General features: G+C 45.2%; 1 pseudogene; it reads left to right on the forward strand.

Annotated features, from left to right (window-relative positions):
• The first annotated feature begins 14,136 nt into the window (after window positions 1-14,136).
• On the forward strand, window positions 14,137-14,267 carry LOC120942205 (annotated as a pseudogene).
• Window positions 14,268-16,637: the final 2,370 nt, after the last annotated feature.

Consider the following 16,637-nt stretch of genomic DNA (forward strand, 5'->3'; position numbering starts at 1 on the left):
GGGGAGGGAGTTGTTTTAAGTGATCAACATATTATCTTGAAATTTTTAAGCGTTGGGCCTATTAACGGGTGGTTCAGACCTTCTATAGGTATCGAATGGTAATCTATCCAAGGCAAATGTGTAATTGGAAAGGGAATGAATGCATTCTCCAAGGCAATCCAGTCCTTGTTACAGCAGTGTAGATGCCAATCTACCAACCTTGTGAGTAAACAGGCTTTGTGATATAGGGCTAGGTCGGGTATTCCCAAGCCCCCCCTGTGTTTTGGTTGAATCAATTTGGACCAGCTCAGTCTGGGGGCCTGGCCTGCCCATAAAAATGTTCTACAATGTTTTTTAAATGTTGCAAAAAAGGTCTGAGGGATTGTGATCGGGACCGCCTGAAGAAGGTATAAGACCCTCGGGAGGATATTCATCTTGAGGATAGATGATCTACCAAACCATGAAAATCTGCCGTTGTTCCAATCCGATAGGTCTGACTTAATCTTTGAAAGAACCGGTAGGAAATTTAGAGCAAACAACCTACTCAGGTCTTTAGGGATCTTAATGCCCAGGTAAGTGACATAATCGGATTCCCACCTAAAGGGGAAGTTTTGTTTACATAAGTTGACTACTGAAGATGATAGAGAGATATTTAGGGCTAACGATTTGTCAAAATTAATTTGCAAATTAGACATGGTCTTAAACAGTTTGAAGTCTGTCAAAAGGTTGGGGATTGTGGTTATCGGATCCGAAAGGAACAGCAGGACATCATCTGCGTAAGCCGCTGTCTTGTACTGCCTTCCCCGGATCTCGACACCCTTAATGGCTTCATTCGCCCGAAGCTTTCTGAGAAAGGGTTCCATCGTGAGGATGAAAATAAGGGGGGATAGGGGGCAACCCTGACGTGTTCCGTTGGCTATGGAGAAGGCGTTCGATAGGTGGCCATTAACCCTAACCCGGGCAGTGGGAACAGAGTAAAGCACTTGGATCATTTGGGTGAGGCGTGGTGGTATGCCCACTTTAATTAAAACTGCCAGCATATAATCCCAGGCCACTCTATCGAACGCCTTCTCAGCATCCAGTGACAGAAAAAAGCCACTTGTTTTTGAGGAGGACAGCCAATGATGTATGTTGAGGGCTTTAATGGTATTGTCCCTTGCTTCCCTGCCAGGGACAAACCCAACTTGATCGGTGGTGATAAGTTTGGGGAGCAATGGGAGAATACGGTTGGAGATTATTTTGGCATACAATTTAACGTCTACATTTAGTAACGATAACGGCCTATAATTGGAAACCAGCGTGGCATCTTTGCCGGGTTTGGGAATCAGCGATATGTGGGCTTCTAAAAAATCTTTATTGCGTGAAGGAGAATCCGGGAGAGTGTTAAAGGTTGAGAGGAAGTTGGGGATTAAAGTATCAGAAAAGGTCTTGTAGTAACTAACTGGCAGGCCGTCAGGGCCAGGACTTTTCCCCGGTTTAAGTTGTTTTAACGCTAAAGTAGCTTCCTCAGTGGTGATTGGGGAGCCTAGGTCTGCAATGTCTTCAGGGGTAGAATACGATGGGCAGAATTCTGACAAGAATTCCTCTATCAAGGTCTTCCTGTCAGGGGCAGTATCTGGTTGCCGTGGTGTTTTCAAATTATATAGCCCCGAAAGGTATTTTACAAATTGGTCAGCGATTCCATTGTTGGTAACAATAGATTCCCCGGATGTGGCAGTTACATTATTGATGGTGTGGGATGCCTTTTTTTTTGCAAGGCCGTTGCCAAGAGTTTACCTGACTTATTCCCATATTCATAGAAAAGCTTACTGGTAAGTGTGTGTTTGCGGGCAAGCCTTCTCTTGATTTCCCCTAGGAGTTCTTCACGGGCTTTCAGTAAATCCTCATGTGTTTGGGTAGCTAACGTTCGTTTATGTGTTTGTTCCAGGGCCCTAACTTTATCTGACAACTCTAGAATGCGTGCTTTTCGCATCTTGGCTCGTTTGGCCATTATTGAAATAAAATGTCCCCTAACCACACACTTATGGGCAGCCCAGACTAATGGTGCAGAGGTGTCTTCGGTTATGTTTTCAGAAAAATAATTTGACAGAACTGTCGAGATTTCAGTGGTATTAATACTGTCCAGCAAAATGGAATCATCTAATCTCCAAATAGACGATCTAGGACGACTTGTGGGTACCGATAGCCGAATCGTGATCGGGTGATGGTCTGATAATAGCATTGGGTCGATCGTGGCATCAGCTAGGGAGGTAAGGTCGTTTTGTGTAAGAAAGAAGTGATCTATTCGAGAGTACTTTTTGTGAAGTGGTGAAAAGTAGGTGAAATCTTTCACATTTGGGTGAAGGGTTCTCCAAGTGTCATGTAAGGTCAAGGTGGAAAGGGCGGACTTTATCGCTTTTAAAGCGCTAAATTTCAAGCAGGTGGAACCATTGGATGTGTCAAGGTCTGGTTGTAGAGGAACATTAAAGTCTCCGCCTAAAACAAGGGAGCCCCTTTGGAAGGATGTTAGTTGATAAAGGGTTGAATTAAAAAAGGAAACTTGTTTTGTGTTAGGAGCATATATATTAGCTATCGTGTACTCTACATTGTGTATGGTACCACGTAGGAATATATATCGTCCCTGTGGGTCCCTCTGGACATCCGTGACCTGAAAAGGACAATGTTTAGAAATTAAAACCGATACTCCTTTAGACTTCGCCTCGGTATTTGGGGCGTGAAATACTACTGGGAAATTCTTGTCAGTCAATTTGGGGATTCCGTCCGCACGAAAATGTGTCTCTTGAATGAGGGCTATGTGTACTTTTTCTTTTTGTAGCGTGAAAAGTAAGCGTGAACGTTTCTCAGGGATATTCAATCCCCTGATATTTATGGAGTATAATTTAATGTGGTTTAAAGGTCCCCTCCTCTGAGAGGTGGGTAAGGGGGATGTTGCCTGAGTCATATCTGTTGGGAATTTACCCGGCACGGGAAGAAAGGGGTGTATGCTCGGAAAAAGGTCGTTATATAAAGATTATAAACCTCAAAATGGGTTTACAGGGCAACGAACAATGCTGTTGGCGTAAGGCAACAAAGCTTGATATAACTAGATACCGATTAAGTGATGAAGTATACTTTGCTCACTTTCTATTTACAGAGGACAATCGGGAAGGTACAGTGGGCACCAGACCCCCAGGGTCTTAACCGAGCCCTAGAAGTGCCAGTACACCACTGTTGTGGGGTTGGCCAGAACCAATACAGGAAAACAAGACGCTATAAATCAAGTTAAATCTATACCACTATATCTATGTTTCTTAGTGAGTAATTGAGATGTGACTAATTTAACCGTGTCACCCCAGAGTAGATTCAGACTGAGAGAAGACAGGGTGCCTGATTAGGACACCTCTTATGTCAAATGTGCCATTCGTTCAAATTTGGATCGTGAGGACTAGATAAAAGTAAACGTAAACAATGAAAGAACTCTCAGTGTGGATCTCCCATTTCTGTCACTACTAGACTCTATATTTAAACTGTATAACAAAGCAGGTTAAATAGAAAAACTTTTCAACTACTAGACAGTTACTATCTGTTCACTCTTAATACTAACATTATTCCCAATATCTGAGTTTTAGACTATAATGTTTGGCAACCACCCATCTGGAGAGCGTATTAGTAGCATATGTGTGATGCCAAACTGCTCAAACAAGATCCCCCACCTACCACCATACTTACTCCTGGATGTCAAGGCCTCCAGGTATAGTGGTCAGCTAAAAGTTTTTAGACCAACCCAATACTCGGGGTCAGTTACCATGGCCATCAGTCTCTGTGTCCCTCAAAGGTTGAGTGATGTGGTGTTGCCAGGGAAGGGAAACACCTCCTTCAGCGGTGGGACCGTTGTGAAGACTATACCGCCTCCCGGCCTGGGGATGCGAGCTCATTATATGTACTCAGATAAACGGGAAAACATAACCCCTCAAACCGGGATCAGTAAAACTTATGCGGTCTATTAGATATGTGTATCTGTGTCCACCCGCTCACTCATTATGGTCTCTTCTGGCCCTTCTGGCCTCCGGTGGGGTGATGTACTCTTGCTCTCTTCTTGCACCGGGGGAATTTTGCGGAATTCTTGAGTTAGAGGGTGACCTCATCCTGCAGAACCTGGTCGCCTGAGTTTCCATGGGCGTCTCGGGTGGTTTCCCTCTTCTCCTAACGGACCTGCGGTAGGGTGCGTACCAGTCGGGCACCGAGATCGGTGGCAGGCCAAGAGTTTCACAAAATTTAGGCAGGTCTTCTGGTACTCTTAAAGATGCATTGCGGCCTTGGTTAGTGGCAGACAAACAGAAGGGAAATTTCCACTTGTACCTAATGTCTCTTGACCGTAAGGCTTCCAACAATGGTTTAAGATCACGCCTGTGTTGCAGGGTAATCCCTGAAAGATCTTGGTACAACTGGACCTGGGCTTCACCGCAATGCAGTCTCTGTCCCCTGGCCCGGTTCTGAATTTCTTCTTTCAATTTAAAATCTGTCAAACAGCATATTATGTCCCTAGGAGGATCCGTATCTCTACCTCTTGGGCGCAAGGCCCGATGTATTCTTTCAAAATCAATGAAGGTTTGAGGGGGTTTACCCAAAATGGAGTTGAATAGGATAGTGACTTCCTTTTGGATCTGGTCGCCTTCAATTATCTCAGGCACTCCCCTCACACGAAGATTTTGGCGTCGGCCTCTGTTGTCCAGGTCTTCCAGCTGCCGGTTAACTTCCCTCAGTTGGAGGGTATGGTCATCTATCTTTCTGGTAGATTTTTGGAGGGTTACTTCATGTTCCTCTGTTATCTGTTCAGTGGAAGACACCCTATCAGCAAGGGAGCGCAGATCTATGCGTAGTTCAGCTATTGCTGCAGCAAGAGTGTCCTTGATGTCTGCGGCCACTGCTCTTAAATCTAATATGCTAAGCTGTGGTAGAACAGCACTCCCCGTCTCTGTCGTTCCCCTTGTCAGCTGAGGGGGTATCTCCGGTTCCGGGGCCGTTAGCACAATGTCTGCAGCATTTTGTGAGGGTACCTGGGATGTACTCTGAGAAGAGCCCCTGCGGTTGGGTGCCGAGTTCCCGCGCGGGGCACGGGGCTTGTCCATGTTGTTAGGTCCTAACCCTCTGGTATTTTCTCTGGGGGACCGGGAGCGAGAGGCTGAAGAGGAGCGAGATGACGTTACCATGCTATCCAACACCCGACAGTTAGCTTTTTGGGCAATTTGTGAACTGTATACCGTCGTGTCTCCTTGCAGTAGGTTCTGTGAAGGAGTGTTGCTGAAATGTGTATGAGTCTGCAAAGATCGCCAAAGATAATGTATGCTACCTTTGGGTGGGCCAGGGTAGTCGTCAAGCCTAGGCTCTGGGTGATGGGAGCCAGGGGCCACTTCTGAGAGGATAAATATGGCTACCGAAACAGGGCATGAGCTGGAATTGGTTCAACCTGGGTAGCTGATTTTAGGTTGCAATACTCTTCACCAGTGTCTCCAGGGCTATTGGTATCCACTATGTGGGGAGATGGGGTGTAAAGGAGCACAGGGGGGACCTAAATGTCCGTTTGGAGCCCTCACAGAGAGGACCAAGATGGCCGCCGACAGTCAGTCTAAGCCCCCTTTCACAACCCCTCAGGTAGATTATTGCCCAGTATGAAATACCTCCGTGGCTTTGTCAGGCCGTTCTGCCCCCAGTCCAGAATGCGGTGAGGTGTTGTGAGGTGAGGGGGAGCCGTAATCTCCGCCGGTGGCCGCTGCTGGGAGGCCCAAGATGGCCGCCGACCCACTGTCCTGGCTGCTATCGCGGCCCCTCAGGCGTCTGGTGCAGGGAGCGGTGAGCCGTTTCAGTGACCCCAGGCTGCTCGGTCTCCGGACCGGAAGGTTGTGGGGCAGTGAGGAGAGAAGAAGCTCCGTTTTTGCCGCCGAGCGCCGTCCCCAGACGACCAATATGGCCGCCGCTCCACCACTAGGCCGAAGCCGCGGTCTTTCCCAGGGCGCCTCCCCCGGTCCGGGCAAAACGTCCGCGGCGGTCTCGGGCTGCGTCCTTTCGGTCCGGTATTTACCAGGGCGCATACAGGGAGGGTGTCCCGGATGGGTGAGGTGACTTTTGCGCCAGAAAAATGCGGTTCCTGTCGCTCAAGCCTCTGTGCTTCTCTGAGGTGACAGGAGCTGTGGAACTACACGTCCATCTTCTCTGCCGGCTTGGCCACGCCCCCCCTGATACCACTTTTTTAAGACCTAGTACAAGTGCCGATACTTTTTTTCAAGTACTCACCAATACCAATTACCGATACTTTTTTGTAATGTTATGTGACATGGGCACTGATGAGGCGTGTTTTTTATTTATTTATTTTTTTACAATTTTATTTCTTAAAAAAAAATTTTTTCATTCTTTTTTACATTTTTTTTGTTACACATTGTTTTACAATGCTTTATTTTTGAGGGGGGGGGGCAGTATTGTTTTTATTTTATTTTTTATTATTTTTACAATTTACTTCTAAATATTTATTACAATGTATCCTTTTTTCTTTATCAACCCTGTTGGGGAGGGTGGCTTTGGTGAGATGTCAGGGAAAGGGCCTGGGGACACAAATTGCCCAGTCCCTTTTTCAGCAGCCTCAGCTGAACTGAAGATGAATGGAGAGGAGACTCTGTCCATTCAGAAAAGAAAGGTGTCGGTAAATGACATACAGTGGGGGAGAAAAAGTATTTGATATACTGCCGATTTTGCAGGTTTTCCTACTTACAAAGCATGTAGAGGTCTGTAATTGTTATCAAAGAAACAAAAATCCATAAAATCACATTGTATGATTTTTAAGTAATTAATTTGCATTTTATTGCATGACATAAGTATTTGATACATCAGAAAAGCAGAACTTAATATTTGGTACAGAAACCTTTGTTTGTAATTACAGAGATCATACCTTTCCTGTAGTTCTTGACCAGGTTTGCACACACTGCAGCAGGGATTGCACACTCCTCCATACAGAGCTTCTCCAGATCCTTCAGGTTTTGGGGCAAAACAGACTTTCAGCTCCCTCCAAAGATTTTTTATTGGGTTCAGGTCTGGAGACTGGCTAGGCCACTCCAGGACCTTGAGATGCTTTTTATGGAGCCACTCTTTAGTTGCCCTAGCTGTGTGTTTTGGGTCGTTGTAATGCTGGAAGACACAGCCACGAGTCACGACCCATCTTCAATGCTCTTAGCCCCATCCATCCTCCCCTCACTCCTGTCCCCTTGCAGAAAAGCAAAGAATGATGTTTCCATCTTCATGCTTCACAGTTGGCATTGTGTTCTTGGGGTTATACTCATCCTTCTTCCAAAAAGCTCTATTTTTGTCTCATCAGACCACACAACCTTCTCCCATTCCTCCTCTGGATCATCCCGTTGGTCATTGGCAAACTTCAGACTGGCCTGGACATGCACTGGCTTGAGCAGGGGGACCTTGCATGCGCTGCAGGATTTTAATCCATGACGGCGTAGTGTGTTACTAATGGTTTTCTTTGAGTCCTAGCTCTCTTCAGGTCATTGACCAGGTCCTGCCGTGTAGTTCTGGGCCTCACCTTCCTCATGATAATTGATGCCACGCGAGGTGAGATCTTGCATGTGAGATTGTCCGTCATGTTGAACTTCTTCGATTTTCTAATTATTGCGCCAACAGTCGTTGCCTTCTCACCAAGCTGCTTTGTAAGTAGGAAAGCCTGCAAAATCGGCAGTGTATCAAATACCTGTTCTTCCCACTGTATATACCGGCACCTTCCTCCTCTCTCCATCCTGACAGATCCAGAACAGGGGCGGTGGAGGAGCACAGAGGGGGACCAGAGGAGGATGGGGGAGACCACATGAGCAAACAGAGGAGCACACGGCGGAGGACACAGAGGGGAACCGGAGGGGGGACCAGAGGAGGACACAGAGGAGAATACAAAGGGGAACCAGAGGAGGACACAGAGGAGGACCAGAGAGGGACCAAAGGAGGACACGGGGGACAGTTGGGGACGATCAGTTACAATCCCCAATCTCCCTGCATGGCTTTCAATAAAGCAGCTGACAGCAGGAGGGAGAGGTGGAGAAGCGGCTGTCAGATGCTTTATTGAAAGTCCCTGTCACAGAAAGCCACGCAGGTTCCCAGGGCAACCCCCCCGCTTCTCAACTAGCCCCCCCCCCCCGCTTTTCAGTTTGAGGCGGCAGCACCCCCCCGGTTCTCTGCTCCGGGGGGCCCATACCTGAAGCTGTGTAAGGGACCCCATAATTCCTGATGGCGGCCCTACATGCGATGTCTGTGTTTGCAATAGTGGAAACAAGGACAAACTACGTGAATGAACACATGGACATGGAATCAATCAGCCATGACACTACAAATTACAGCCACAACGGTAAGCCCATCTATACAAGGTAAGGCAAATAAACAACACAGAGAATATAAATACACTGATACCTAGTTAAAACCAACCTACAGTCTGCCACCATCGGTCCTTAGATGAACCTGTATTAATGTTTGCAAAGTTACTGAGTTTTAGCAAAATATGAAAACTTTAATTTACAGAAAGCATTTCCACCTTAATAGCAATAACAGTAATGATTCTGTAAGTAATTACAGATAAATAGTGGCATGTAAATAGCAAATTAACCATTCAATTGCAGATGTTTTTAAAGGGATTGTAAAGTCTTGTTTTTTTAAAATAACAAACATGTTATAGTTACCTGCTCTGTGCAGTTGGTTTTGCACAGAGTGGCCTGGATCCTCCTCTTCTTGGGACCAACTTATGTGCTCCTGGCCCCTCCCTCCTCCTGAGTGCCCCCACAGCAAGCAGCTTGCTATTGGGGTACCCAAGCCGAGTCACAGCTCCCTGTGTCCATTTTAGACACGGAGCCACGATCTGGCCCCGCCCCTCTCTCTCCTGATTGACTGACTGATTTTGAATGACAGCAGCAGGAGTTGATTATCCTGAGCTGCTGTCTTAGCCAATGAGGAGTGGAGTCCCGGGCAGCTGAGGAACTCCTGCAACATCGCTTGATAAAGATGGGCTTAGGTAAGTGTCAGGGGGGCTGCTGCACACAGAAGGTTTTTTATCTTAATGCATAGAATGCATTAGGATAAAAAAACTTCTGCCTTTACAATTCCTTTAATTCTTTAGCTTATGTGCAATAAAGAGAAGTAAGTATTTCAAAAACATTTTGTTACAACAGACCCATGAAATGTTTTGCTGTCTGCACATATCCAATCTATTCTAAAATATTTTTCAAAAATAAACTTATTTTTGTCACATTCATAGCAAATTCAAGCCGGCGACTTGGTGTAGTCTGTAAATCAGAATCTTTATTGGCTACATACTGAAACATTCTGGTAACACGTTTTGCCTCTAGCAGCCTTCCTTATAGATTCTATGAGGAAGGCTGTTAAAGCTGAAACATGTTAGAGTGTTACCAGTATGTTTCAGTATGTAGCCAATAAATATTCGGATTTTACAGACTACACCAACTACAAACTACACCGAGCTGCCAGCTTGCATTTACTGTACTATAGATCTGGTCGTCGGAGTCTGGGATCACTATAGGGAGAGCACCAGTGCAGTTGAGCTTGGGTATTGTTTATCTGACCTATTTTTGTCACATTGCCGTTGGTTTACTAAAGACAATGCAGTGAATGCAGTGATTCTCTACTTTGCAAGGAATACCTAATCACGTGCAAGTAAAATACATTTATTTTTTTGCATGCACATGATCGGATGCCGGAAGTCAGCAGGGTTTCATTCACTAAGCTCTGGAGATATTTCACTTGTAAGCCTTGTACACACGATCGGATATCTGATGGAATCTAATCCGATGGAGTCACATTGCTTGCTCTTGCTGTCCTCACTCTTGCTCCTGTGCCTCTGGACAAGGCTCCTCCCTGTGTTTTAAGAGAATCCCTCCAGCACTTGAGCCCCAGGCGCGAGGTAACCCCCTCCCTCCCCAACTAGAGGCCTACCCCCAAGGACCCCTGACAGCCTCCTTAGCATGCCATCTCCAGCTTCCACCCATACCCAACAGTGCCTATGCTGGCCTGACTCTGAGTATTTAAGAGGGGCCTACCCCCTGCCAGCCCACTTCACTGGGGATTGGCTGGGGCCCTCCTCAATACTCAAGGCAGCTCCTCCTAACCTCCCTTCCATTCTTCTGGACATTTTTCCAAGGTTCCAGCAAGCAGTGGGAGGTGCCAGAGGTGCTACCTCCCTGAATCATTCACCCTGACCCTAACAGTTTACATACGCTACAGAAAAAAAACCTATGTACACTTCTAGCACACTAGACTAGAGGTGCTACACTCAGTGCTGGAAAATTTACAATATGGCACTAAATGGAAACGCTATGACATTACCCGCTTATATCATATATTTGACAATAGTACGTTATGTTCGTTCTCAGACCTACAGGTTAAATTTCACCTTCCACAATCCATGTACTTTCACTACCTTGAATTGCAACATGCTATCAGGGCGCAACCTGATATTTAGATACAGTTCCCTACCCTGATATTTAATTATATGTATGTTTTCAATGATCTCTTACATTAAAAAAATATAAACATTAACAGCGCTTGATTCAAGCTGAACATGCTAGAATATGAATGTGTTGCCACATCCTGCTCAGTAACAGTTTCTATTGAAGTAACACTTGTATGAACCACCACAACAATGCACCTCAAATAAAACCTCCAAGGGTTAAAACCCTCTCAATAGTCCTTATTAAGATTAAATTAATCGTAACAGAAAAAGATGCAAAATAGATTGAAATAAAATTGCTTCTATAGTACTCTAAAAAATGATGGCTAATTTCACTCTGCAGCTCTAGAACTTGCAGCAACTCTTGACAGTCCTAAATCCAAAACCAGGCTAAATCTTTCAAAGATAATTCTGTTATGGCTGTGCTGTTGCATACATTGACACGTAGGGATCCCCCTTAAAACCTCACTCACCAGATGGATGTCAAAACAGGCATGGAATGCTGGCTCTATAACTGGAGTGTATGATGGTTCAGCTGGATCTCTCCCCTTCCTTCTGCTGCCGTCTGGTGGGTTCAGGTAGTGCTCAGATGGATGCAATCATGAAATGACATAAAGAGACTCCACATAGTGTATAACTGTTTATTACAAAAAGGTGAAGAACTCTTCAATGTTGTGCTTACATTTAAAAACTTCAAATATGGCGCTTGTGTCACAATCAAAAAGCTTGCTGGCTCTCACTCTTTGCTGCTGCCTGGGGATTCCTCCTCCTGATGCCGTGAGTCCCGGGAAACCGCTCGCCTGATTGGACAGTCGGATCACGTGGCCACGCCCTGACGCGTTTCGTGATTGGATGTCACGTCTTCAGAGGGCGTGACATCCAATCACGAAACGTGACATTGGAGGTGCATTTGAGGTGCATTGTTGTGGTGGTTCATACAAGTGTTACTTCAATAGAAACCGTTACTGAGCAGGCTGAGGCAACACATTCATTTTCTAGCATGTTCAGCTTGAATCAAGCGCTGTTAATGTTTATATTTTTTTAATGTAAGAGATCATTGAAAACATAGGCATATTTGAATTAGTTTTACCCTGTATATAATAGCTGCTATACTGCTCCATATTTAATTTGATGACTGGCGTTTTTTGGGGTTCACCAGAATCGCACAAGTCAATACCCATTGTCGCGCTGGGACAGTACCAATAGACTGATTTCATCAACCTATATTACTGAATTTTTTTACCTAATTATATGTATGAAACAATATCTTATAAGGGATTCATATTCAGATGTTACACAATGCTTGTAAACATTTTCCTGAAAGATTATCCATTTAGAGCAGCTACTAGAAGAGAGAAGGATGTGGGAGTTTTTGAGGAGGAACAGTGAGAGGAGGCGTTGTTGGCGGTGAAACAGTGTTCCCTCAGGCCACACCTGAGGATTTTGTAGCTTGAAGCCTGAAGTTCCACAACGGGGAAAAAATCTATTATTCTCTATTGAGATGGTTCACATCTCTACTACAAAATGCCTGAAGTCAGAAGCTCCAAAACACCTGAAGCTCAAACAAGTTCTGGTACTATTTTTTAGGCAGATTTGGGCATTTTTCTGCTTTTTACATTGGTGACCTTTTAAACCGTACAAAATCGCGCCAAAAACGTGGCAAAAATCATGGGGAAAGTAAAAATAGCGCGACTTTCTGCCTAAAAACGCTACGCTCAGGTGTGAATGGGGCCTCAATGTTACACAGTGACTCTCTCAACTTTATATTCTCCTTAGTCCACTTTACGTCATTAAAGTGGAGGTTCACCCAAAAACTAAATTTTTAACCTTAGATTGGGCCTAATTGCGGGAAGCAGAATCGGGTGTTTTGGTTAAAATCAATGCAGTACTTACCTTTTTTGAGATAGATGTTCTCCCGCCGCTTCCGGGTATGGGCTGTGGGACTGGGCTTTCCTACTTGATTGACAGCCTTCCGACCGTCGCATACAGCGCGTCACAGTTTAGCCAAAGTAGCCAAACGTCGGTGCGCAGGCGCCGTATATCTCCGCACCGACGTTCGGCAACTCGTGACGCGCTGTATGCGACCGTCGGAAGGCTGTCAATCAAATAGGAACGCCCAGTCCCGAAGACCATACCCGGAAGCGGCGGGAGAACATCTATCTCAAAAAAGGTAAGTACTGCATTAATTTTAACCAAAACACCCAATTCTGCTTCCCGTAATTAGGCCCAATCTAATGTTAAAAAAAAAATTTCGGGTGAACTCCCGCTTTAAGGTTGTTTAAAATTATGGGTTCCGAATGACCCAACGGGGGGGGGAGATTTACTAAAGCTGCTGCACACAGAATCTGGTGCAGCTGTGCATAATAACCAATCAGCTTCTAGATTTTATTGTCAAAGCTTATCAGAAGAATCTAAAGTTACAATCTGATTGGTTATTATGAACAGCTGCACCAGATTTTGTGTGCGCCAGATTTCGTAAATTTCGCCCAATGTGTTTGAGATGCTGTAGAGATGCTGTAGAGAACATGCTGTAGAGAACATGGCGATCTGATATACCTTTTATGGAGTTGTGAATGTTTTATATCTACTGGGTAAGAGTTATTAGTACCCTAAATAGGGTCTTTCAGGTTACAATTCGAGAAGACCCCAAACAATGTCTATTGGGTACACTAAAGGACATCCACACTAAGAAACACCCGAAACAGTGCAGTGGAAATCGTTGACCTCCCTAACTTGAAAGAATGGGTAACCCAGAAGGGTGATACTCTAAATACAATTTTACATGTTAAAAAAATGGACTCGCTGCTATTTAACCATTTCACCTCTGGACCAGGACAGACATTATACTACTAATGCTGATCAGCAAATTATAATGTGACTGTGATAGTGTGACGGGCAATCAGGGACTGGCACAAACTGACACTGGCTGGGAGTGATGCTAACTGACATTATTTGACTTTGATAATGGCGCTAATACAATGATTAGTGATACTGTACACTGTAGCTGTACTAACGACACTGGCTAGGTGACAGGGGTGATCAAGAGGGCAATCAAAGGGCTAACTGTATGCATAGCAAGTCTTCCTGATTTCAGCTCTCAACGGTAAGTGAATTCAGGGAGAAAAAACAGCCAGATCTGGGATATGTTTACAATCACACAAAGATGTGTGCTGTGAATGACCACAGCAATCAGCAGGTTCACAGCCAAAATCATTGGCTGGGAGCCTGGTGATGAACTTCTGCTGTGTTCAGTGGCTGCGCTTGGCAGGGCCGTGTGTGCCTGTAAACCAGAAAGTTCCCCTGCAACGTATGGGTACATCGCGGGGGGGACACCAAAGATGCTGACCAGCAATAATCGTTAAATTGTTGGTCAGCAAGTGGTTAAATTTAGAAACGCATTCAATCTTTAATACATTCATTTTATTTTGGATGTTACAAAGAAATGCATTTTTGTCTTCAATTTCTAGGACTGTCCAGTAATTGATGCACAGCTGGAAATACTGTAAGGAAGTGAGAGCAGACATGAAAGTTTTTAGGTATTTGTCAACTTATTAGCAGTGTTTTCATTTCAAAGTAAGGTGGTAGCATGTTTACTGTCAGTGGTCTCAGGATATTTTAGTAGAATATCTGACTTTCCTATAACAAAGTAGCTCCTGCCATGTACCAATAGCATGTTTTTGATAGTTTCTCGGCCTTTTGGCTAAGATCAAGTGTAGTATCTGTTCTTATCAGTTGCCAATAGGTGGTGCTAAGCTGACTGTCCCCGGTACCCTGTGGCAGGGGGAAAGGGATGGCAGTCGGCGGACGCTAAGCCTGTTGGTGTGGAGGTGGAAGCCTTCTGATGTGGACAGAGAGGCATGAGGTCGAAGCCAAGAGGCCGGGTCCCTGGCCGTTGGCCTGGATTTGGTGGTATCTGCCCCAGTCAGTTGTTCTGGAGGGAACCCTTGCTTCTCCTTTAACCGGGATGGAGCGGGTAGTACTTCCAGAATGTGATTAGGTGGGATAGATAGGGGTTGTGGGTAGAGTCTGCGTCAGTAGGCTCTCCCCGACCTCTTCTCCCACCTTCCTGGCTGGGAAGGGTGCTGCCGGTCCGGACCGGGGGCTAGGGACCGTTGAAAAGCCCGTGGAGATTGTGCCCCTGGAGTGGCAGTCCAGGGGTGCCATACATTGCACGAGTGTTTGAGGGGCACTCATCGTGTGGCACCTTCAGGTCACTGATCTCCACAACACACTTTTCACACCTGCCGCTTGGGCCGGGCCTTTTGGCTAGGACCAGTGGAATTTTTATCCTGGCCGGAGGGCCGGCCAATGTATTTCACATTGGTCACTTTCCTCACCTTCCCATCTTCCTTTTCCCCACTTTCTTTTATTATTTTTCCCCGTGTGTTGTTTTGTTTGTCACTCTTTTTGTTGGTGCTTGCACTTTATGTGTGGCAAGTAGGGTGCTGGTCCTCGGGCCGGTCTCTGAAAGTCTTGGGAGTTGGTGGACTCGGCCTTCTGGTTAGGTTCACCGGCTCTCATGGGGTCTCCCTTCGGGGGAGCCTCACAGAGGAGGGTTCTGTTTCGGCAGTCCCTCCGAGGATGTTGGGTCCTTGTGGCTTCGGCTGCTTGGACCAAGATGGGTCCATATGGCTTCGGCTGTATGGACCACAGTTACTCTTTTCCCTGTCAGGAGCCTAACGCCCCGGGGGATCAGAGACGGGTCCTTTTCGGAGGACCACTGACGATGCACCCGTCGCAGTTTTTTGTGATGTCACTCTTTATGTGTGTGCACATTTTTCCCTGCACCGGGTGGAGTTTTTGGGTTGTGTTTTGCACGCCACAGGCTTTTCAACAGAAAAAATGTTTTTGATAGTTTCCTGCCATTGTAACCTCTTTATTATATTATTATTATTATTATTATTATTATTATTATTATTATTATTATTATAATACAGGATTTATATAGTGCCAACAGTTTTATCAGCACTTTAGAAAATAAAGAGGGATAATACAGTTACAAAAAAATGCAAGACAAGAGGATTAGGAGAACCCTGCTTGTGAGAGCTTACAATCTACATATGGATCACCATCCACTGATATACAAACCTGTCATAAAATATATCTATCATGTCTTCCCCTCTATTACTTTTCCTGTGCAGAAAAGGCAGACAAATGCAATAATTGGTGAAGATGGCATTTTGCCCTTAATGGCCATCTATTTCATTTGGCAGCTTGTGGCTAATAGGATTGTTATTTACTCCTTTCGCGAATGGTACTGAATAGTGTGAAATGCACTAGTCAATAACGTTGGATAGCTAAATAAATAATGCTTATCTTATTTTCTGACAAATCCTTCTGGATCAGAAAATATAAATAACACTGTTCTATTTTCAGTGATCTGGAAAATTTAATTTTCTGGGCTAGGATTTCAGAGATCCACTGTGGGAATTTTTTTAGGAGAAGTTGTGCTTATGGTTAATCATAAAATGTAAGTTTTGATTTTTTAGTGTTACATAAAATTTAAATGCTGACTCACTATGATATAACTTAAAGACCTGGGTACTGCCTGACCAAATTAAGGACACAGCAGGCTCCCATATGATAATTCTAGACCTTTACTAATTTGCTGTAAATTTTTGACAAACTTTGCATCTTCTAGAGGAAAAACAAATTAGGGCCAGATTCACAAAAGGGATACGACGGCGTATCTCCTGATACGCCGTCGTATCTCTGTTTCTATCTATGCGACTGATTCATAGAATCAGTTACGCATAGATATCCATAAGATCCGACAGGTGTAATTGTTTTACACTGTCGGATCTTAGGATGCAGTACCGCGGCCGCCGCTGGGGGGAGTTTGCGTCGTAAACCAGCGTCGGGTATGCAAATTAGGAGTTACGGCGATCCACGACGGATTTTCGCGTTCGCTACGTCGCCGCTAGTCTAGTTTCCCGTCGCAAAGTTAGTCGTCGTTTTGGGTGCCCTAACTTTAGTCAGCAATCGTATTGCTGTCTAAAGTATGGCCGTCGTTCCCGCGTCGAAATTTAAAATTTAACGTTGTTTGCGTAACACGTCTGGGAATACGGAAGTACGCTACGCGCGTGCCGTTCGAAAAAATGACGTCACGGCGCGCAAAGCATGACGGGAATTGCGAAACTGAGCATGCGCAGCAGGTCCGGCGCGGGAGCGCGCCTAATTT

Source organism: Rana temporaria, chromosome 5, assembly GCF_905171775.1.
Source record: "Rana temporaria chromosome 5, aRanTem1.1, whole genome shotgun sequence".
Lineage (NCBI taxonomy): Eukaryota > Metazoa > Chordata > Amphibia > Anura > Ranidae > Rana > Rana temporaria.